Source organism: Lepisma saccharinum, chromosome 2 (assembly GCF_977018435.1).
Source record: "Lepisma saccharinum chromosome 2, izLepSacc3.1, whole genome shotgun sequence".
Lineage (NCBI taxonomy): Eukaryota > Metazoa > Arthropoda > Insecta > Zygentoma > Lepismatidae > Lepisma > Lepisma saccharinum.
In genome coordinates, this window is record NC_139230.1 from 20,307,764 (window position 1) to 20,331,861 (window position 24,098).

General features: G+C 39.4%; 1 protein-coding gene across 1 annotated transcript in view; it reads right to left on the reverse strand.

Moving 5' to 3' along the window:
• The window catches only part of LOC145981412 (cell adhesion molecule Dscam2-like), an 842,890-nt gene that overhangs the window by 243,692 nt on the left and 575,100 nt on the right, over positions 1 to 24,098 (reverse strand). The window lies entirely within an intron of this gene.

Consider the following 24,098-nt stretch of genomic DNA (forward strand, 5'->3'; position numbering starts at 1 on the left):
AGACACCCCTGGCACCCCTAGGGGTGAGGGTGGGAAGGGGGTGACATGTAAATCGACCGATATTAGTTTGGAATCCATAGTTTTCGGGGCTTCTGAGATGAATAGTGACACTCCCAATGCCGTTCAACTCCAAGTTCATTTTACACTATACTTGTATACTGTATTATATTCCTGTCTAAGAAGAAGATTGGGATAAATTAATACCCGGGCAACGCCGGGCAATCAGCTAGTATAATATAGAAATGTAGGTTTAGGACAAAATCGAGATATTTGATAGATATCTGTCCACTACAAGATTCCAGTCGCGATTAGCCTATCTGTGCATAAAGTGGACTTAAAAAACTCAAAACTCAAACTATCCCATTAGTCCTGATACATTCGTTATTTCCAGCTCCAAGAAATTGAAAAAATAATGTTCTCCATTGATTATTTACGACAGTCGAAAAGTTCTATACTTTGGGCTCGCATGTTGGTGATAGGCATCGATGAAGCAAGCATACCATGAAGTGCAGTCGGCTCTTCCATTCCCTTCTTCGTGTCAACCCAAGTGATTTATCCGCGACGCAAAAAAGAGTCACAAATTTACTGGGGCAATATTCCGAGAAGTACAAGCTAAAAGCATAGTGAAGTACGCAGATTGAAACTAGTAACAAGAGACTTGGGGTCGTAAACTGACTGTTTATGACAAAATACGATCCCAGGGCCGGCGTCCTACCTGTATTTGCTGAAATAAAACATACAGCCATAACTCTACAATTCGCGCCTTAGCACCTTGTACATGCTGTTCTCTTTCTCCGTTTCTCTTGAAGATTGTCTACGGACAAAATTGTGGAGCGAGTTTCATATTTCAAACGACAGTTGACATTAACGACAGTTTGAAGACGCAACGCAAACTGAATTCAAATTCTTATTAAAATGAAATACACCCAAATGACAACTTCTCTTCCACAATCCTGGAATGCATTTTGTAGACTAACGAGGCTCTGGCGCCTGGACCTGCAGCCAGAATAATCCTCTGTGGGGCTCGTGTTGTGTGGTCCATTTTGATTGTCCCTTCATTAATCTCATCTTATCCTCATCTCCGCGATTAGCCAAATGTGGCAGGAAAAGTGAAGTTAAATAAACTAAATCAATTAATCAATCTTATTAAGATAGCTGTTTCGATATACACGTATATTTAAATCAGAGCCGGCCTTCGTGGTGGAGTGGTTAGCACATCGCGCTACGAAGCCAGGCGTCCCGGGTTCGAATCCCGGCCTGGGCATGGATGTTTGTGTGTGTTCATTCATCATTTTCATCATATCGTCACTCATCCCCATCTTCGCAAATTAGCCAAAAGTGACACAAAAAACGAAGTAAAATAAAACAAATCAATCAATATTTATATCAGACATTTCTGATTTTATTCAAAACTCAACAGGGTAGAATAAGTAATCTTTCGACAATAACCCAAATAGCTTATTTTGTTTTGGAAGGTACTAATTTTCTCAAATATAATGGTGATATATGTGGTAGATTTTCATTGACAATCGATTAGATATCAATAATGCTTATATGTCGCAATGAATATGGTTAGATTTTGTTTAGAGAATAAGCTGTAATTTGAATTAAAATGCATTTTAACGCATCGAAAGAGACGATAATACCCCTTCTAATAATTGGACCGGAAAGGACTTCAACTTCATGTACTCCATAAATGCGTATGTATAATACTACATGATATTATATGTATTATACATATAAATAGGAGGAATTTTAATGTTGTCAAAGGAAACAAAGTATTGTCAAAGTCCTCTGCAGATAATATTTTATGTTGGAAGATACTTGGCATTAAACAAGATAATAAAATTTAATTCATGCCATATTCATATAGCTATGTTTGCGACATATTATATAAGCTTATATACAATGTCTCCCCAATTGCGTCGTCACCTCGTAATCAAGGGATCCCGGGTTCGATAACCGGTGAGGGCACGTAGTGGTTCAGATTCTACTTTAACCTGTAGGTGCAGTCCCGAATAGCCTTTCTGTGCATAAAGTGGACTTAATGACAAATTTAAACAAAAATAACATAAATATAGGTATGAAACGTCTAATGTCAAATGCAGCAAATTCCACAGTACAAAAATGTTGGAAAAAACACAGAAAAATGATATCTTATCTTTACAATGGGACACATTGCTCAGCAATACGTATCTCTTTCTCGAACCCCAACGTGCATCCAAAGGAACTAGTACAATTAAATTGGCATCATTCTAAAATTGTAAATGAATTCACATTAAAGTTTAGTATGTCTGTTGATTCTATACAGAAAGGAATTGAAAACGAACATCTCTTGAATGGGAGTAGATATTGGCCATTTGAATGCCAATGCAGGAACTCGGGAACATTAAGTGCACAAATCGACCATATAATTACTGAAGTTTAGGGAAAAGTCAGCATCTGGAGTTGAAACAGGCCGCTCGATATCGAGTCTTGCAGAAAATCCTCTCAATACCAGCAATTGAATGCATGCGTGAGCACGAAACTTCTTTTTTGCAAATGAAATTTTCTGTAAAGTAAATAACTTTTTTTCTTCTTTACTTTCCAGTTTGATGAAAATAATCCTTACTGGTACTTGTAGCTAACACGTTTAGTTTGTTTGTCTTAGATGTGATTGGTAAACTTAGAAGGAGCGATAAAAAGCGACGAGGTGAGCCTCCACATATTCTCTTCCTAGGTCTTGAATATTGACGAAGTTCATGGCAAACCAAAAACGATATGATACTTAACATTAATCAAATTTTTAGTGCATAATGAATTTGGAATTATAATCAGTGAAGGGTTCCTACATTTCGCAAGAAAAGTTACAGCTTCTTATCTTAGCATTTCACAGTTTTTTCACATATGGAACGTTCTTAGATTTAGAAATCTGATCCAATTTCAAAAGTAAAACATATTTTTAGCACTAATGCCTTTAAAGTTGCATTTCAAAAGGCTACATAAAACCTATATAAAACTATACTTCTCTCAGCAATCTGTGGCGTAAGACAGCGCAGTGAGTGGGAGGAGCGAAGCAGTACGCGCTGCTGCTAACAGCTGATAGTTGCAGCCATATTTTCCTCCTCATGCACTCACTTCCCCTCTCGGGCGTTCATTGGTCGAGCCCTCTTGTCACTACATGCGCAGAGACTAGTTTTGGTTCGTTTGCTCCAGAGATTCCAGGGATATAGTATAGACTCCGTGGTCATTGCCAGCTAAGCAGTTTGTGATTGGGTGTCAAGAGGTCAACGCATCGAGTCCCATCATCGCTGTTTTCTGGTTTTCTGAACTGGGGCCCGTTACTTTAAAGTTGTTCCCCAATTGTTCTCACGTTGTTGGCTCAACACTAAAAATTCCATCGGGGAGTCAAGGCATAAATCATACTTTTGCTAAATATGCATTTGGAAGAAATATCGACGGATAATTGTATTTAGTCGGGTTGACTACATTGATTATGCCGTATTTAGCAGTACTCTGTTGTGATTGTACTATAATGTGTTTGTATTTTGTTCTGTTACTTTGTGTAACATACCTACTGCCATTTTTATCTTTTTTTATCTTTTGCTTTGTATTCTGTAATATTGTAATTCTGTAGTTTTGTATTATTGTAATTTTTAAAATGTATATTTAATCTTTATTATAAATGTTTTTAATATGGTCCTTTGTAATTGGAACTATTGGTTCTGTTAAGGATCTTTTCCTAAATAAATAAATAAAATTGAAAAATGGGATAGTAAACAGAAATATGTATTTTTATATATTATTCACATTATTTAATTGTTTTAGATTAGCTAAGTTTAAGATTGACTTACATGTCCTTCAGAAATGAGTACAATGACTCAAGGTAAATTTCGTATCATATTAGGGTAGGTTCCTATAAGAGTACGCACTTAGTGTTTAAAGTCATATTACGGGAACGTAAACAAACAGAAACACAAAACAACTACACCTACTTCTTAAGTAGTATTTTTACTTTCGTATGGAACTAAAAATAAAATGAATGGAGACAAAATATAGGATATACAATTATCTTTTTAAATGGATGCAAAATAGTACTCTTAGTACTTAAAGAGTACGAAACACCTCCTCTAAAAGTACGCACTTGAAAGTGTCGTGGAGATGAAGGAAATAAAACCTCTAACACATGTCACACTGAAAGGCACCCTATCCTTCATATGAAAGCTTCATGCCACCATTGCTCGCAACCTCCACATTGAATCCAGCCTTCTGTAATTGGTTCCCCGTAGATTTCGTGGCATCCTGGGCAGTTGACAACTTCTTGAAGGTCTGTAGATGTGGAAGGTACAGCAGCATCAAATTTTAAGCGCTTTTTCCCTTTGCAACGCTTGCCTCCTTTACTTGGCTCCGTACTTTGGGATGATGCACACTCCAATGTTGCTCGACGTGGTGATGATGTCATTTTTTCTGATTTCTTTCCTCATCTACCGCGCTTCAACTCATGCTTGGCTTTGAGCAGGGGGAACAATTCAGAAGGAGATACTCGTAGGTCAACTTCTGACTGTCTGTTGCTGCCAATGTCTTCATTCTTTTCCGGAGTGTACACTCATTTACTCCCAGCGATACGGCAATTTTCCTTTTGTTTTCTCCCAGTTGTAATCACCTGTAGCAGTCATTCAATACTTCCTCCGTGAACAGCAATTTACGATTTGTTTTCCTTTTGTAGCCTGAAATCTTTTCTGTAGTTGAAATAATAACTATTTTCACAAAGTATGTATTTTACGTATGAATTATGCACATAGGATACTGACTTTTATTATTTATTATTTGTGATTCAATCTATGTAAATTCTTCTAATTTTACAGTAAATTATTGAGAAATTGTAACCTCAGACATCTTTTTAAAAATATCATAGGTTCAAGGAATTTTACTGCGTAGAAGCTGCCCTGTCCCTCAAGAGTACGCATGCGAACTCTTTGGGTACTGTTCAATGCGTACTCTTTGAGGACAACGCCACATTTAATGTTTGGTCACCACATGGCAGAATCAATCAGACTAGACATGTGAAATCCACAGCTATGCATTCTCAAGGCGTGCACAGATATTTACTATACAGGTCATTGTCTTCCCGTTTTAGAGTTATTGGGCAGACGTTATATTCTACAAGCGTAATATTACACTGAAATGGCAGTAAAGTACTTACCTGCTAATTACTCAGTCCCCGTCAGCCGCTTGTTACTTCCTTCATGCTCATACAAAACCTTCCTCACTGCTGCTTGCTAACGTCTAGAAGCTACCACCCCACAATGCTGCCAACTTTGGAAATTGGCACTGCGTACTCTTTCAAGACCCCGTACTCTTATAGGAACCTACCCTACTTGATTCCACTTTACAAACTACAATCACGCATAATGCCAAAAGGTGTGAAATTTTTAAAAACGAGAGTTTTACTAGTAGTGCAGGTCTCCACTGCCTACAACCTGGGTGTGATCCAAAGTTATTCATATTTGCTTCTTTACTTACTTTCCTGCATAAAATTTCTAGCATTATTAATTGTGGTTCAAAATCTACTTTCTAAATTTTTCCCCCTGACACGGACACTGCGTCCTTATGAGTTACATGTATATATAATTTTAGGTAATAATCACGTCTAAACTCGAAATAAAATTCAACACTTATCTGTGGAAACTCCAAAATATAATCATGTCCAATACATGCATACCCACACCAATACTATACTATGTAAGGTAATGCCTCGCATGAAAAATAATTTTAAAATATTATTGGGCATAACTTGGTGACTTGGGGTGAAAGATTAAATGTGACGTTTCCAGTATATAAATCACGGTTGGATAAAAGTTTCTTCGACTTCTTTTACGCATCATTAACTCTGCCAGCATCAAAATGTCAACAATGTCCCAACGCTCAAGGTAGAGAATAAAATGTGGCGACAGAGTAGACCTCCAAAATTATAATGGCATGCAGGATATGATCGAACATTCATTTTAAAGTTCTTGTGAAAGCTTTTTGTTGGATGGGGATGACCAGTTTCCAAATAAAAAAAAATATAGATGTTAATTCATTGGTTGATAGACATGGTTTATTTGTGTAAGTAACATGGAAGTTTTAACGTGTTTCATTTGTTTTAATGTGTTTTATTTCGTTCCATTTCCTTACAATACCTTTCATTCTATTGTTTGTCCCGGGTATCTCTGGAGCAAGCGAACGAAAACACTCTCTGCGCAAGTAGAGATTCGAGACGGCTCCACCAACGAACACGTGACAGGGAATAGGATTGCGTGGAGGGAGGGGAGCGACTGCAGTTAACAGTCTTCGCAGCAGCGTGAAATGCTTCGCTCTGCTCACTCGACCCCCTTTCTCTGCCACTATGCGGACCTTGCTCCAGAGATACAAGATTGTGGTTGGAAGATTGCTTCGAGACCACTTTGTGCACAGATACGTTAATCGGGACTGGATATACAGTTTAAAGTGGGATCCATACTACAATGTACCTCATCTGATATCAAACTCGGGGCCTCTCGATCAGAAGCAATGATATTACAACTTACTAGTAATTCAAGGTCCTTGGTTCGATTGCTTAACTAGTCAATGTTGTTATTCTTCGCCTATTGTTGGAGTTTTCTACGAGTAGTCACATACAACGTTCGATAGACTATCAAGCAAAGGAATTGCAAGATTTTCATTCGAAAAACAACTGTTGATACTGACTGACAACCAGAGGGAAGACTCTGTTTTTTATTCCTGGAGTGGGCCATTTCAAGCAGGAATTGTTCTGTTTTGTCTGTGTATAAGCGTCTCAGAAACTCGTACATTAGTGGGTATTTGGCCGCGGGATATAATATGGACGGAGCGAGGTGCTGATAACACGATCTTCACTATGGTGGAAATCAAGAATATGTTGAGCGTTACCTCACAGTCCTACCATGTCTTCATGAGACGTACAGTAACGTTGCCATTTTACGGTTTATACACAGATTACACATATATCATGTTATAGTTGATTTATTTATTTCCTTTCTTTTCCTTCACTTTTCTGTCAGTTTGAATTAGTCTCAAAGATGACAATGCACGTTGATGAAATGAAATTTTTGAAGGACAGTCACAAACACATACGGATAGGGCGCAACACAACTCCCATAAGAGGATTATACTGACCGAGTTAGATGTCAGATATCAAGTTATAAAAGCATCCTATTTGCGAAGTTGGTTAAAACGGTGTAGTATGATTTTTAAACACTGGAAATGACCACATACACACACGCACGCACGCGATATGTGTGTGTGTGTATGTGTTACATGTGAAACCGCGGTGGTCCAGTTCGTATGGCGTCTGACTGCCAGGCGAGAGACCTGGGTTCGATTCCCGGTGTAGGCGATTTCATGTCTGAATTTGTTCCGCAATATGCATGAAGAAGCTCTGGAGTTCACCATGCCTCTAATAAATGGTTACTTGTGGACAACCCCGGGAGGGGCGTGGTTCTGATCACATCACCTCCATAGATGGACGAGATTGTGAATGTGTGGAGCCCTACCTCCACATACTCGGACATTCCTTCACAACAAGTATTAACGATTTTTGTGTATCGTAACCTGCATTATTACTTCGTCATTTCTAGTCCATAGGAATAAAGTTACGATATATTATATCCAATTTACACCGAAAGAAAACCGTGCGTGATGAGGACTTTCCTTTTTCAAAGGAGTAATGAACATTCCAGGCCCACGCTGTCAATTTAATGTCATTCTCTCACATGCTTTGAGCTCTCGGCGCAAATCTCTTTTAAGCCTCCACGCATTTCCTGCCTGAAAAATTCGCAAGAGACTGGGATTTAATTTCCGATGGAAGTGAAGCCTCTAGATTTAAAATCGCAAAGTTACGAAAAACGCTAATTGGAAATGATGCAGTATTTTTTGTTCCGATCATTTCGCAGACCTTTATCTGTTTTTCTCTACTAAAGCATTTTCTCTTTGATTTTAAATATCATTTGTCGAGTTGTGTGAATTTTCAGTGCGTTTCATCGTCACTTCTGCACGAATGGAATGGATCAGATTTCTGTGAGTGTTGGACTATGCGAGTTGGTTAAGCATTCTATTGAATTCATTATATTCTTAATTTTTCTCGTCGGAAGTTGAGACGTGCGTTGATATCTGCAGGGGAGGAGCAGATTCCTACAGGGAAGTAAATCACTTTCTTTATTTCTGCTACTGCCCTTACTTTGCTTATTATTCGCAGTTTCACATGTTGGAGCTTTAATTATTTCACTAAGGATTTGGGGTGTGAAAAACAGTAAATAGAAACAAAGGTTTGGGGTGTAAATAACATTAAATATAAACAAAGGGTTGAGGTGTAAATAACAGTAAATAGAACCAAACGTTTCGATTCTTTGGAGTGTAAAGAATAGTAAATAGATACAAGGGTATCGAGTGTAAAGAAAAGTAAATATATAAAAAAAGGGTTTGGGGTACAATAACCGTAAATAAACGCAGGTTTGTGATGTGATGACGGATGAGAACAGCATTTTTTGGCGCTTTAGTGCATTGATTGGCGAATTCCCGATGCCGCCATCGAAGATTCCAGGTTCGAGTCATGGTCTGGACGTGAGCATCCTGTCATCAGATTAATACAGTGTCGCACTTTGAATTGACGGTTGCAAAGCGACGAATCAGCGATCAATTCTCTTCTGTTCGGCTGAAGTCGTTCATTTTCGTGATCCAAGGTGCCGAACGCTACTCGCGGCACGAAACAAATAAGAATCGGAGATGCTCCCTTGTTCCGTGTTGCCGAACATACGCTCCTTCCTCGCGCGGTTGCAAAAGAGTTGTTTCTCATGAACTCAGAGGAAAATAGCTGCCGAAGGGCTTTGGCTCATTGAACTTTCCTTTAACGGGCACACAAAGAAAAAAGAAAAGGCAATATTACACTTGACAACGTTGCAACAGGCAGTCGATATTAGTCGTACAGCGCCCATTTGGCAACTGAGATCGCCACCCCACCAGGAAACACACCATCAAAGACGATTGGCAGATCGAAATGGGTCCTAAAGTCAGCCTTGATTGATTGATTTGGTTAATTTTACTTCGCTTCTCTGTTACTTTTGGCAAACGCCTGGATGAGGATGAGTAAAGATATGATGAAGTTGATGGGACGCTCACAAAAACACACATGCCCAAACTATAATTCGAACCCGGGGCCACTGACTGCGTAGCGCCCTGTGCTGACCACTAGGCCACGGAGGTCGGCAATCTAAGATCAACCACCAGCAGAAAATGTGTTCAGTATAATTATGATTCATCCTCGTCATCGCGATAAACCTAAAGAGCAACAAAGGCGAAGTAAAATTCTAAAAAAGCAAACAGGTAAGAGTTACAAGGTAACTCTGAGAAACATTCGATTGTAACCCTTGGATCATTGGTAGCCCACTATGTGATGATTAGAGCCCGGAAGTTTGGCAAAATGCCTCTTTTTATCTACTGCATATATTGATAAAATTTTTCCGGATATACGTTTCTTATGTTGTTTAGAATGTTTTAGAAGCCTTTTCATTTTGCCTATTTTGCCTTTTTGGGACCCCACTGCCTATATTTATTTATAATGCCTTTTTTTGCCTTTTTCAATGAAATTTGACCATTTTTTTTAAAAAAAAATGTGTATATAAATTATTTTTCTCCCAAAAAACGTTGTTGGCATTTATTTTTTTTCCGTTTATTATGTGAATAATTTTCACCTTATTTAAGTAATATTGAACTCATGCATGTTTCAACATTGCTGAAGGAGGAAAGTGTGAGAAAAATATATTTCATGCTGAGTTAGGATATTGCCTTTCGGTTAACGTTTCCTTGTGCATGATTGACTGCTGAAGTGGACAGGTTGATTTCGAACACAAAGAAGATATTTCTGAAATCTCCCTCTCGAACCCAAAAATTTAAGGAAGTTGCATCTGAGCTTAGTTTATCTCCGCAACCAGTCTTGACCAGATGGGGAACCTGGATATCAGCAGCTATATATTATGCTAACAACCTTGAAAAAATCAGTGAGGTGATAGATGCTCTTTCATAAAATGAAGCGGCTTCAATTTGTGAAGTGAAAAAGCTCCTGTGCTATTGAAGTTTATTTTTGCACATTATGGTGCATTGCCAGAGACAATTACAATTATAGCATCCATGAAAATCTAAGAGGAATCTATGCAGCAGATGATGGAAGTGCCACGAGAAAAGGGGTCAGCTGTTGCAGAAAAGTGCAAACGGGTAGTGAGTGCAAATGAGGACTTGAAACATTTGAAAACAATTTGTGATATTCTTAAAGGTGAAAATGCTGTTACCGAAATGAGTCCAGCTACATTAGCTTGTTTTATGTATGGTCCAATAACTTCTGTCGAAGTAGAAAGATAATTTTCTATTATGAAAAACATTCTCTCTGACAGACGACTATCAATGAATGTTGAGAACTTTAAAAAACACCTTGTAGTTATGTGCAATCAAGACGGAGAAAATTGGAATGCTCTTCCCAATGTAGATTTTAACATGTTGCCAGAAATTATAGATAAAAGTAAGCGACTTCCAAATGTGCCTTTTTTTCATTTTTAGTGCCTATTTTCCACATTATAAATGCCTTTTTGCCTGCCTATTTTAACGAAAATAAATGCCTGAACTTCCGGGCTCTAGTGATGATCATATTCCTAATGGATTTAGTGGAAAGAATCATAAGATATTGGTCATCAAAAAAATCTACATTCTTTTACACATTTTCAATGTTGGTATCCACAGGTTTTAATTCGGTCACTAATTTATACGGAAATTCCCCCCAAAATAATTTCCGATATAATCGATGGAGGGTTGGTTTGTTGATGAAAATAAATTGAAATCATATAACTTTTCTGGTAATTAGCCAAAAAGTGACAGAAAAGCGAAGTAAAACATAAAGAAGTAATAGGTTTTTTCAGTTACGGTGAAGTTGCTAACACCAGTTTCAAATATGCGGATGTGAATGTGTTCATCTATAAACTCAACATGTGTTTTTACTAACGAGAAAGCTAATTTCCTCTTTGTGTTGATACAAAACAGTTGTATTGGTTGGTGTAAATCATGTTTCTGCTAATTTGTTGTTTTCTTTTGTGCCTTTCGGATCAGGTTAAAATGAAAAATAACGTTACTGAAATCGTGCGAAGGTTATGATTAATTGTAATACTGCTATTGCACTGAGATTCAATTTCCTTATCTTTAAAGGTTTTTACATACTTAGGAGTGCTGAACAGACTCTCAGCACAAAACTTCTTTTTTCAAAAACTTGCATATTTCTTGTTCTACAATTATCACACGTTCAGTGATATTAAATTTAAATTTGTATTTAAAATCTTCCTACACACACAATAAATTGGCATGATAAGAACGAGAACTTGCTGTGTTCTTATTACTGATTGCAATCTTTACTACGTGACCTGATTCTTAAAATTATTTCCTTAGTTACAGACTTTTATCAGAAACTATTTATGTGGCTCAGTCGGTAACGCGCCTGACTACCATGCTAAAGGTCCCGGGTTCGATCCCCGGCCGGTTCAAATCCGGGAACCTTTCTAACGGTGGAGGCGGTCCCGGCGCCCACGCAGCGTCGAATAACATGGGTACCTGGGGGAAACCCTGGGGGGTAAAGGTGGTCAGGGTCGTGATGCTGATCACATCACCCCCCACTCACGACCGGATCAAGAAAGTTTGGAGCGTTACCCCCACACGCCTTCATGACGTGGTGCTATGCACAGGGGAGCACTTTACTTTTTTATAAATACTTATTATGTACATATTATTATACATAAATAAATTACATATTTATTTATGTATAACTCATTGCAAATTGTTTGGTCATCTTTTCAGTTTGCGTGCTCAATCTTTTTGTCTTCATATTCAATTTCTTTTTATTCATTGTTTCAATACAAAATGACCCTGGTATATTGCAATTATGAATTATGTAAAGACAAAATCGGTTCTGATTGGCCATCATATAGTCGTGAACTTAATACTTCTAGATTATTGGAGAGATTCTATTTCTATTCTAGCTATTTTACATCGCTTTTCTATTCATTGAATTAGTCGCAACGATGAGATTGAATGATGAAGATTGACTCATTAATTGATTCATTTGGCTTACTTTACTTCGATTTTATGCCCCTTTTGGCTAATCGCGAAGATGAAGATGAGTGATTGTATGCTAAAATTGATGAAGGGACGCTCACAGAGACATGCACATGACCAGCCCGGGATTCGAACCCGTAAAACCCTGGCGTCGTTGCGCCCTGTGCTAATCACTCCACCACGGAGGTCGGTTGAATGGTGAGGTGACACATGTTTGGGCGCAATGAATGACCCTTTCGGAAGACCCAAATGTCAACCTCAGATCCACGTAGTACACCCTGGACTGCATTTTGCAGACTAACGGGGCTCTGGCGTCTGGACTCCTAGTCACTATATTCCTCTGTGGGACTTGTGTGCTGTCCATATGTGTTTGTGATCGTCCTTTCCTCAATTTCGCTTTATCCCCATCCACCCTCATCTTCGAAAAGCAAAGCTAAATAAACCAAACCTATCAACCAATCAAAATTGATCCAAGCCTCGATCACGGCTCGAAGATGAGGCCTCTGGCATCTCAGATGTGACGCTGACTACTCCTCGACGCTTTTGGCCGATTGACTGATTTGCATTATTTTACTTCACTCTTCCGCCACCTTTTGGTAATGGCGCAAGTGAGGATAACTGGTGATAGGATGAGATGGATGAAGGGACAATCGCACAATATATTGACGACACAACACGAGCCACACAGATGATTATACTTGCCATGTGTTTAGACGCCAGAGCCTCGTTAGTCTGCAAAATGCAATCCAGGGTGTACTACGTCGAAGGGAGGTTGACATTTGGATTCTCCAGAAAGGGTTACCCCTTTGAGGAACAGATAATAATAAATATGCAAAATACCATAACCAACCAATTAACTAACTCTCTAGTCTTCTTAAACCCAAAGGTTTATGGCTGCAGCAACACAGAAACATCTGTTTCTATCCTGGGCAAGATAAATCTAATCTTTCCATCCCTACCGATTTCCTTTACGTTCATCTCAACGTTATCACTCCATCTTCGTCTTGACCTTCCTACAGGTCTCTTACCATCAGGTTTCCCAACAAGAATCCTGTAAACTCTTCTTTCCTCTCCCCTTCGTTCTACATGGCCTGCCCACCTAAGACTTCTTGATTTAATTATTCTAATAATATTTGAACATTTATACAAATTATGCAGTTCTAAATTATGTAACTGCATAATTTGTATGTACCTGGGGGAAACCCTGGGGGGTAAAGGCGGTCAGGGGCGTGATGCTGATCACATCACCCCCATTCACGACCGGATCAAGAAAGTGTGGGGCGTTACCCCCACACCCCCTATACGCCTTCATGGCGTGGTGCTATGCACAGGGGAACACTTTACTTTACTTTTTTACTAAATTATGTAACCTTCTTCACACACCAGCCTCCTCATCCCTTTTGGGCCAAATATTATTCTAAGGTTCTTATTAAAATACTCTTAATTTATGTTCCTCTATTAATGTAAGGGACCAAGTTTCACATCCATATTATACTACAGGCAAAATTACTGTTTTGTATATTTTAAGTTTTAGTATCTTTGATATTATACGAGTAGATAAAAGTTTATGAAGAGAAAAGTAACACGCATTAAGTAATGAAACGCGCCTACACTTTATTCTAACAGTTTCCGAACATTTCAATGTTACTGGTGGGTGCTTATTTTCTCCCCTTTTGACCTTTAACGGTTTCAGATCCACCAAAAATAACCCTCAAAGTTAAACCGTTTTTTTCAATTCTCCATGGATGTGAACTTAGCTTCCGTTTGGAGACACGAGAAAGAGAGGGGTAAAAAAAAGTGAAATCATATTTTCATAAATTAGCCATATTGTATCCGCTTGGGAAACAAGCCTTGGGACATAACGTGCTCCAACGAGGTTTCTTCCTCCTTCCTAGGCAATGCATGGGAATGGAACAAGGTTTTTCGTATTCCACTTTCCTATGCTAAGTGGGGGAGAGACTCGATGAGGCAGCGTTCCACCCGGTTTGGATCTTCTCAATTCAATTCCTCCACAACGACAGACAATTCCGGAGACAGCTTCAAGAAAATATTTGCCGTGGATGGCGGAGGACGTTCCTCCTGCCGTTGCTGGGGTCGGGGCTCAAAGATGAAATTACAACGGCGGATGCAGACTCTACGCTGTTATTAATAACCTTGGCGCAACACACGGTCCGCTTTAATTCCATTTAATAGCTCATACGCTATTTCTTTGTTATACCGTGTTGCCTTATAATGTGCATTTCATTTGGAACGAAATTTCCACGGAACCTCCTCTTTTTTACCTTACCTAGGAACTAAGAAAGAAGGCAAAGATTTTTTGAGGGCTACAGTACTGGGCTTCCATCTTCCACTGCGAAAAATATGCCTTCAAAAGGGGCTCAAAACAACAACAACAACAACAAAAAAAAATTGAATTGTGGTAAAAATATAAAATATAATAACAATATAAATAAAATATACCAACCATCTGACATAACTTGGCTTAAAAGTTAAAAATAAATTTCGGATTTTTAGATACTAAAAGGTAAACGAAAAGGCGCTAAAAATTTAGGAAACTGGCAGGATAACAGGCACTAAAATATAAAAGATATGTAATATGCATTCACTTTTAATATTGTGAAGCTTCAAATTCAGATTATCTCATCTAAAATTTAACAATAACCACTGTTATTTCGTAATGTATGAAGAGGTTTGAATATTTTTTTGCATTAACAGAAATTGCATATTTATGCATTATGCTATTTATTAATTTTAGAAACAGAAAAATATTCAACTTATTTGTCCTAACCTAAAATAGTGCATATCAACAACTACTCTGTAGTCCATGGAATTTGATTTATACTCAGAAATAAGTTACTGGTGCATATTACAATTAAAGGGGTCGGGTGTAAAACATGGTAAGTGACATTTTGGTCATTTTCGAGTTACAAAGTAAAATGTCTCATCCTTCTATTTTCGAGTGAATTTGCCACGTCATACAATTTGCATTGAAATCAGTGAAGCCTTCTGAAATTGGTAAACATAACATGAAAACAATTTATCTACAGTATAGCTTCTAATAACATATTTTATTAATGAATTCAGAAACATTAATATTTATCATCGTGCATCCAGGAAGCCCTAACCCAATATAAGAAGGGAACAATTTGTATTTTTTTTTGCCGCTTCTCTTCCGCTTTTGGCTAATTGCGACGTGAAAATACGAAACACAAGCCCACTATACTGCCCGTGGATCCAGGCGCCAGAGACTCGCCAGCCTGCAAGAAATAAAATTGACGAAACGACAATCATGCTCGGGAAGGGATTCAAACCCGGTGCATCGAGATCTTGTGTCGACGTGGTCGGTCACCGAGGCGACAATATTTCGGAGAAAATGGGTGAATAATTTCCTTCCAATAACAGCAACTCTGACCAGATAATTATAGGCGACATTACACTGATGACCGGCATCCAGCGGGTCCTTATCATTTCCGGGCATCCCGTACGCATCCCGGCACCCGGCCGGGAAATAACCACGGTCGCAAAAGTACACTCAAAATGACAATAAACACGTTTATGCTTCCGTCGAAGAACTTCCCTCTTCACCTTGGCGGGAGGCGCAGATAAATGACCTCATTTGAATATTTCATTACGCAAGTTAACTGCCTCGGGCTCATTTTCCAGAGATTCTTTGCGGAGTTTATAGTGGTAAGAATTCCCCTTCAGTGGACCCGCTAGAATCTGAGCCCTCCACATTAACGGAATTGTTTTGTCGTTCCTGGTGGTGAACGCCGAGATAACACACCACGCTCCGTGCCACCCGGCGAATTTGCAAACAGCGCAACCTAATAACTTCGGAACTCACATGGAGAACTAAACTTCCCATGAATAAAATAGAGCCTCAGAGACGGATTCGTGGCACTCGCGATGTTTCCGCCTCGTAAATGAATTGCATTCTGTTGGGTACCGGCTCTATAAGTGACATACTATGGGAGATTAAACTGTTTCTCAGCCAAAAAAAAGTCTACCCTGTTTGTTTCGTAGCTTTAGGTTTCCAGAAAGTAATTTTTAACGCACTGTTCACTGCGAGCTGTTCCGAGTTCGATTCCCAGTTGGCACCCAAATATATTTTTGTGCACCCAAGGGAGCTTTCAGACCGAAGCGACAAGCGACATTTGTCGCTTGGAAGTGTACGTTCAGAAATAAATGCAACCCTTCGAGCCGAAGCGACACGGCAAGCTGCACGTGTATCTATGCAGTTTAAATAACTATACTATAAACCACGGTGCATCCGCCGAGAATCGAACTCGGGCTCTTGATTACAAATTAAAATTACCACATCATATTTTAGAATTATAGTTTGATAGTGACAAACACAGAGGACAAGAGATTTTCGGAATTTTGGTTCACATTATTTTATCTTCATCTTTCACGTTACACAAGTCTTTGACCCAAAAATATACCACGTTATCAATTGCAATATATGAAGAGTTCAGAGCACAAGTGACGTAACTCCATTGAAAAAGGTTTCGAGAAAAAGACACATTTAGAATACTTAGTACGTACTACGTTTAACCATTTTTGCACAACCAAAGTGGCGCTTCTAGGAGCAAGAATTTGAAACTTGGGATATACTAATTTCTAACACTGAAATGTTGATATTTTACAGTTCTACAGTCTCAATTTTCATGAAAAATGCTCGAAACCCCTCATGTACTACTTCTAAGTTAAAAGCAGAACACTTCTCCATGATATGATTTAACCGTTCGTGTAGCATTAACATTTCACAGATTGCTACACTACATGTAGATGGAAATTACTGCCCACACCGCCTCCAGTTAATTAAATATGGCCTCAACACCACAACAATTTTCAGCCCCGCATTAAAATTTCGATTCAGATGATGCACAAATACCACTTTCGTGTCACATTGTTACTGCAAGACGGATTCCAACGTGCAACCATCGAAAGAAGTGGAAGGAAATCGAGCGAAACACTGACATCGTAACCTCTTAAGCGAAATTGGTTTCTGAAGTAAATGCTCATTGCGCTAGACCTTGTTCGCGGTCTCTGTGGCGAAATCCGCACTGACTGTAGTGACACTCCCGGCACACAGAGCTCAGGCCACAAGCAAAATTCCGCTGTACAGGTCCAACTCTGTCTCGCCGAAAACTATTGATCATGTAACCAGGGAACTCCATTTCCCTAACAACTGTAACCGTCAGTTTGGCAAGCACGTGGAAGAACGTGGAACGAAAGAGAGAGTGAGACAGAAACAAAGAGAGAGAGAGAGAACGAAATGCGGGAAGACGCTGTTTTCTAAGCAGTAGGACGATAACGTGGTTCCGCATGCATTGGAATTAAATTATGCGAGAAATGGAATGATTAGGTAATGTGATTAAGACTAACGTGTTAAATTCATGAACCCAGTTCTCTACCTATTCATGATAAATCTTGTCAAGTTTGTCGTCCCAATGATGGGGTTGAATGGTGAAAGGAAACGCTACTAGAGTGCGCGTCAAATCTCCTGCATATGGCGATAGCCAATAGCAGCGCACTGCAGCGGTGCCATGTCGAAATCTCACATGGAAAAGAGACAGCGTGGTTGAGCGAAACGCCTTGTCACGGAACTAGGCAACGCCGCACGTTTGTGATTCGCTCGTGCTGTTCAGCCGTTCAAGGTCATATGCAGGAGATTTGACGCGCACTTTAGATTCAAACCCAATACCCAGAGTACTCTAACCGTTAGACCATGTTGGCTCCCATATGGGAGGATAGAGGAAGAAGACAGATGTACCTAGTTTACAACAACAAATATATATAGTGTGTGTGTGTGTGTGTCTTTCAAGATAACATTATGCACATAAAGGCTAACATGAACTGGACCTACAGTTTGACTGATTTGGTTCATTTGACTTCGTTTATCTGCCAATTTTAGCTAATCGCGAAGATAAGGATAAGTGATGATATAATGGAATTGCTGAAGGGACGCTCACAAAGAACACCCATGCCCAGGATGGGACTCGAACCTGGGACCCCTGACGTCGTAGCGCTCTGTGCTAACCACTCCGCCACGAAGGCCAGCGGGCCTACAGTTTAAAGTGGAATCCGAACCACTATGTGACTGTAACGTGACTCTTGATTACAAGCCAACGACATTACCACTACGCCATCGGGATGCCCATGTGCGTGCGCGCGTGTTTGTCTGTGTGTGTGAGAGAGATCCTGCGTTACACAGTTGCTTCACCACGCCAAGGGAATGTTGTTACACATGAAGGGTACTCAAGATAGTAGCGGCTTCTGCCTATTCGCAAATAAATCTGTAATGCAAATCATTATTATTATACTTATTTATTGAACTCTATCTCCTTCGAAACATCAAGCGTTCCCACGCCGCTCCACCAAGAGAGATGGTGGAGAAGTCTGCGATCCGTGATATCAAACCGCGCAGACCAGGCCGCGATCGGGGCTTGAACACAATGATAGTTTCGCTCGCTATGACACTGGTGCAGCAGTCGCGTAGAGGACGCTGATTGGGTGTTTTGGCTCGAGCGCCGTGTGAGGGGAGGTTGCATCATTTAGGAAGGATGTGAACAAAGCGATCTGTGTGCGAGCGAATGTAGTGTTGCAAACTCATTCCATTGGAGATCGTGCGACGCAGTCGATGCAACTCATACATCATCGCAAATTGAGGGATTTTTTTTATGAAAGGGAAATTTCGATGGTATATTGTCCCGAGCATAACAGGGGAAGAAAAGGAGGAGAGGGGGGAGGGCAACTGAAACCAAAACGGGTGTTTTAAGCATGCCTTTGCTTCGTGCATCTTGGTCAAAATAAACGGCTCTGTGGCGCAGTAGCCGAATTATCAACCCGCGGGAGGGAGCGTGCATCAAATAGTCAGCTGTTTTGCATTGTGTGGCTGTTACTGCGTTACAAAATTATTTAACGCTGTCAAAAGGTCGGCCCTGTTTCAGTGCACAGTGCACAGTGCTTGATTTTATGATGAGGGAAACTGTACATAGCGAAAGCAGACTTAACGTTATTGAATTTTTGGAGGGAAGTTAGCGACAAAGCCTGTAGCAACTGCAGTAATACATGGATACGGCGAAAGAGAAGGAAAATTCTGAAGTACGATTACGAAGCAGGGCAGTGTGAACTTAGTGAGTACTGTTATTTGTTTTAACATTTATTATTCTCTTGATTTCGCTTGATTTGCCTGGTTTGATCAGTCTGTCATTAGAAATAAACAACAGCTAGATAGATTATAACTGATTTCCTCCATGTGGTAGTTGAATCGGCTTCTTTGGTGTACGCCAATGTTATTATTCTCCTGGTTCATTAATATCAGCAGAGCCGGGGAGAAAGTTTTTACGAAATATTTTGCAAATCGACAGTAGTATTGATATTGTAGATCGGTACTTCTATGTTTTGAGTGATTTTGTCAGGTTATCGAATGCTGAATTACATACTGCACAATAACATCGCTCTTCTCGTGATTGGCTGGACAATTTCCGAAATATTTGAAATTTGTAAAAAAATTCGTGTTAAAAAATCATAAAATACGTATAACTATGTCATAGCCCCATTTTCAGTGATAGGTGATCAAAACTTGGGTTGCCAATATATTAAGCTTCATTATGTACGCAAGAACGGGAATGAGTATTTCACAGGGGTGGTATAACACTTCTGGACGATAGACTGAAGTGCACGCCCATAGAGCCAGACCACGAGCCGCCACTGACTCAAGACACACATGGACAAGACAAGTAAACAAACAACAGAGGAGTATACTGGCTGTGTATCCAAACGCGGAATCTCGTTATCCTGCAAGACTACATTTTCCAGTGTACACAAAGAGTTGACATTTGAGTGTATTTCGAAAGGATCACCCCTAAAACCCAAGCAGGACGAAGAGCTCAGATAAGAAAGAACACTGCTTGTAAGATTCCATCACGTGCTCTCAAGCTCATCGTCTACTCAAGCTACTTCAGCTGTATGCCACCAGTTTCCTCCACCTTGGGAACATATGAACTACAACCGTATCCTAAAGCAGGAGAAAGAAAAAGGAAGGGGAATAAGCAGGAGAAAGAAAAAGGAAGGGGAATAAGCAGGAGAAAGAAAAAAGGAAGGGGGATGAGCAGGAAAAAGGAAAGGGAAGGGGAATAATCAGGAGAAAGGAAAAGGAAGGGGGAATAAGCAGGTGAAAGGAAAAGGAAGAGGAATAAGCAGGAGAAAAGAAAAGGATGGGGAATAAGCAGGAGAAAGGAAAAGGAAGGGGAATAAGCAGGGACGAAAGAACCAGATTTTCACATGGAATTCAGCAAGGAAAAGACTGGACACAGAGAATGGAAACCGTGGTTACAAAAAAGGAAAACACAAAATATTTTCATCACAGAAGACAGGCACTGAGAAGATAGAAAAGAATATGAAAGCAAAGCGCACAAAAGAGGATTCGAATTATGATAAGGATAAATGTGATGCGTTTTTGCTCTGATCAATAGTGAAATAGAGACTGGATTCAGTGTAAAAAGTGCGGACTGTTGTCATATTTTCTTTGTGAAACATGCAACGCACATTTCACTTGCGGTAAACGCCAAGAATGATACTAACGATTTAAACATTGTGTTGTTTCTATTTATGTGTTATATATTTTTCTTTGAGAGGAATTTATTTTTATGCAACAAAAAACCTTTGGAAAAGTGTAGCGTAACTTTCTGTTTCTAAGGTATGCTTGTATGGTCTCTGTTATTTCAATTATTAAAAAATTACCTATTCAGTAAAGGTTAATACTTCACGTTTGTTCTTGTTTTCATTTCTATCCTAATTTACCACTAACAGCTTTTTCTCTTACATTTTTAGGTATGTAACAGCGTGTCCCACATCTGCACTATCTATTAAGATATATTATTCTTGCAAAACGACTATGTTAATGGATTCTTTAAAACTTAAGTTATAAAATGATGTTTTTCATTGCACTAACGTAAGTATGAAAACGTTCCTGCCAAAACTATTGTTTGAAGATTTTTACGTAGCTTTTCCGCCACTTTTGGCTAATCGCGACGATAAGAATAAGTGATGATATGATCAAATTGATGAAGGGACACTCGCAAAGAACACCCACACATAGGCCGGGATTCGAACTCGGGACCCCTGGCGCTGTAGCACGCTGTGCTAACCACTTTACTACGGAAGTCGACTCAAAAATGAAAACAAAAGTCAAGATTAATTTATAGCAATTAATCTCTGTCTCGCCTATTTAAATAACTTTATTATTTACTTGGCGAAAAATATGAAGAAATAGCTTTGTCTTGCTCTCTATCTTATTCAAAGAACTAGGGAAGAAAATTACTCGTGGCTTAATGAAATAATGCAATTGCAAGTAGACTCACGGAAGATCAGTAAAATAATATAAGTTTGGCTGAAATGAAAAGAAGTCCATCATATGCACCGAAGAGAAAATAAGAATTTTTGATCAACAGATTATAGTAGAATCAGAGTATAGCAGAATCATTTGATCAATATGATATCGTAGAACACCTTGGTGGGAGTGCCTTTGTAAGAAGAAAGAACCTTGACAGTGGCCTACACACAAGGGGTTGGTTGTCGTTGTAACCCCTTCTTTATGTCCAACATTTCCTGAACATAACATAAAGTGCCGATTACAAAAAGAGACTTTCCCGGAGAAACTTTTTGGATATGTCACCAAAATTTTCACACATGTTTTTGAAAACGAAAAAAAATCTTCATTTTGAGTATGATAAATGTTGACCTAACTTTACCTTAAGTTCACATTATGCTCACATAGGTTAATCGGTACTAGATCCACTGTTTAATTTGGGATTCAAACTACTGCTCAGTGTGCCCGGGAACCCTTGATTACAAGGTGAGTGCGTTACCATTACACCATCGGAGAGGCCATAATAATGAGTATGAAGTATAATTTAGTGCCTTCCGTGTGTATTTTAGCGAGCGTCCGTCCGAATTCAATTTAAACGCTTAGACGCAATTTTTTAAACAAGCCCGCAAAGCAAAGCGTTCACTAAAAAAAATCCCTTTCAAACTTGGTCGGAAAACAAACTTTGTAAACCGAAAGAATTCGAGCTTAATTAACGGGAAGATTGGAAGTTTCCTTTGTGAATGGTGTTTCTGCGGCTATGGGATAAGGAGAAGTCCCCCCTCTAACGCGGTGTATTTAAACCACAACGATGTTTAGTGTTAATGTTCTAAATGCTCACGTTTTGCCTTCCACCTTGTAATTATAATCCTTCAAGTTACGGTACCCTTTAAATGGTCCGCGGTGAGGTTCAGCGAGCTTTGCAGTTATCCCTTGATTTTCCGGCTGACACAACAAATTAGTTCACTCGCTCGTGAGTGGGTTTCTTGCTTTTCTATCTTCTCATGCATTCACGGGGAAATATTCACCTAGTTGCAGCCCCAAGCAGAGAGAAAAATAATGTAATAATAACCATGGAGGGGGCAGTTTGGAACACGTCGCAGGCAGCAACTTCATCATGTTTTAATATACTCAGAATAATAACAAAGAGAAGCTTTACTATCTCAAAATTATTTCAGTTTAAAACTGATTATTGTATCTTTAAAGAAATGACAAGCTTTTTAGCTATTCTGATTGTCCTTTCCGCATTAATTTGAAATATAATGTTTGAAAGCACTCTTTGAATAATGTCATTGACACCTTACACCTACTCTCAAATTGAAAGAAATACGTTGAAAAAATTGAATCCTTGACACATGTGAAAGTTGAATGCTTGGTCACATGTGCGGAGATTGAAACAGGGACGAGTGGGCGGAACTACAAAGCAGGAAAAGGTTGGGGGAATTTCAAAGCCGGGAAATGTTGGAGAAACTTCTAAGCCGGGAAATGTTGGAGAAACTTCTAAGCCGGGAAATGTTGGAGAAACTTCTAAGCCGGGAAAGGTTGGAGAAACCTTTAAGCAGGAAAAGTTTGAAGAAACTTTTAAGCAGGGAAAGGTTGGAGAAACTTTTAAGCAGGGAAAGGTTGGAGAAACTTTTAAGCAGGGAAAGGTTGGAGAAACTTCTAAGCAGGTAAAGGTTGGAGAAACTTCTAAGCAGGGAAAGGATGGAGAAACTTTTAAGCAGGGCAAGGTTGGAGAAACTAAGCAGGAAAATGTGGACAGAATTTCAAAGCAGAGACAGGTGGGCAGAATTTTAGAGCAGGGAAAGTTGAGAGGAACTTCAAAGCAGAGAAATGTGTTCGGAATATCAAAGCAGGGAAACGTGGATAACATTTAAAAGCAGAAAAAATGGGCAGAACTTCAAAACGGGAAAATGTGGGCAGAATTTCAAAGCAGGGAAAAGTGAGCTGAATTTCAAAGCAGGGAAATGGGCGGAATTTCAAAGCAAGGAAAGATGGACTTTCTGAAAATAACTATAGAGCATTCCACTTTTCTAAGGGTAAACTAACTCGTCTGACTACCATGCGAGAGACCAGGGTTCGATCCCCTCCAGGGAAGAACCGGGTCAAGCGGCTCCGGCGTTCCACCCAGTGGGTACCTGGAGGAAACTCTTGGGGGTAAAGGCGGCCAGACGCGTAGTACTGATCACATCACCCCCATCTTCGGCCGTGATCAAGAAAGTGTGGGGCCCTAACTCCACACCCCCTGTACGCCTTCATGGCGTGGTGCAATGCACAGGAAAACACTTTACTTTACTTTTTTAAGCGTAAACTTGATTAGCATTACTGAATTTCACACCGTACAGTCTTTACTTTTTAACTCAAAATGACGTAGCCTATATCTACAGCAATTATGTGTTTCTTCACAGAACTATACATTAAGTGTCACTGCAGTACTCTTATTGAAATTTATAGAAAATGTACCGAGGTAAAGATATACACAAAACAAGCGGATCTTATTTAACAACGCACTTCAACACCGAGGAATTTTGTACATGTATAGAGGATCGGAAATGATTTTCACTCTTCTATTGCAGAAGACATAGAATCACTCATCATTCTC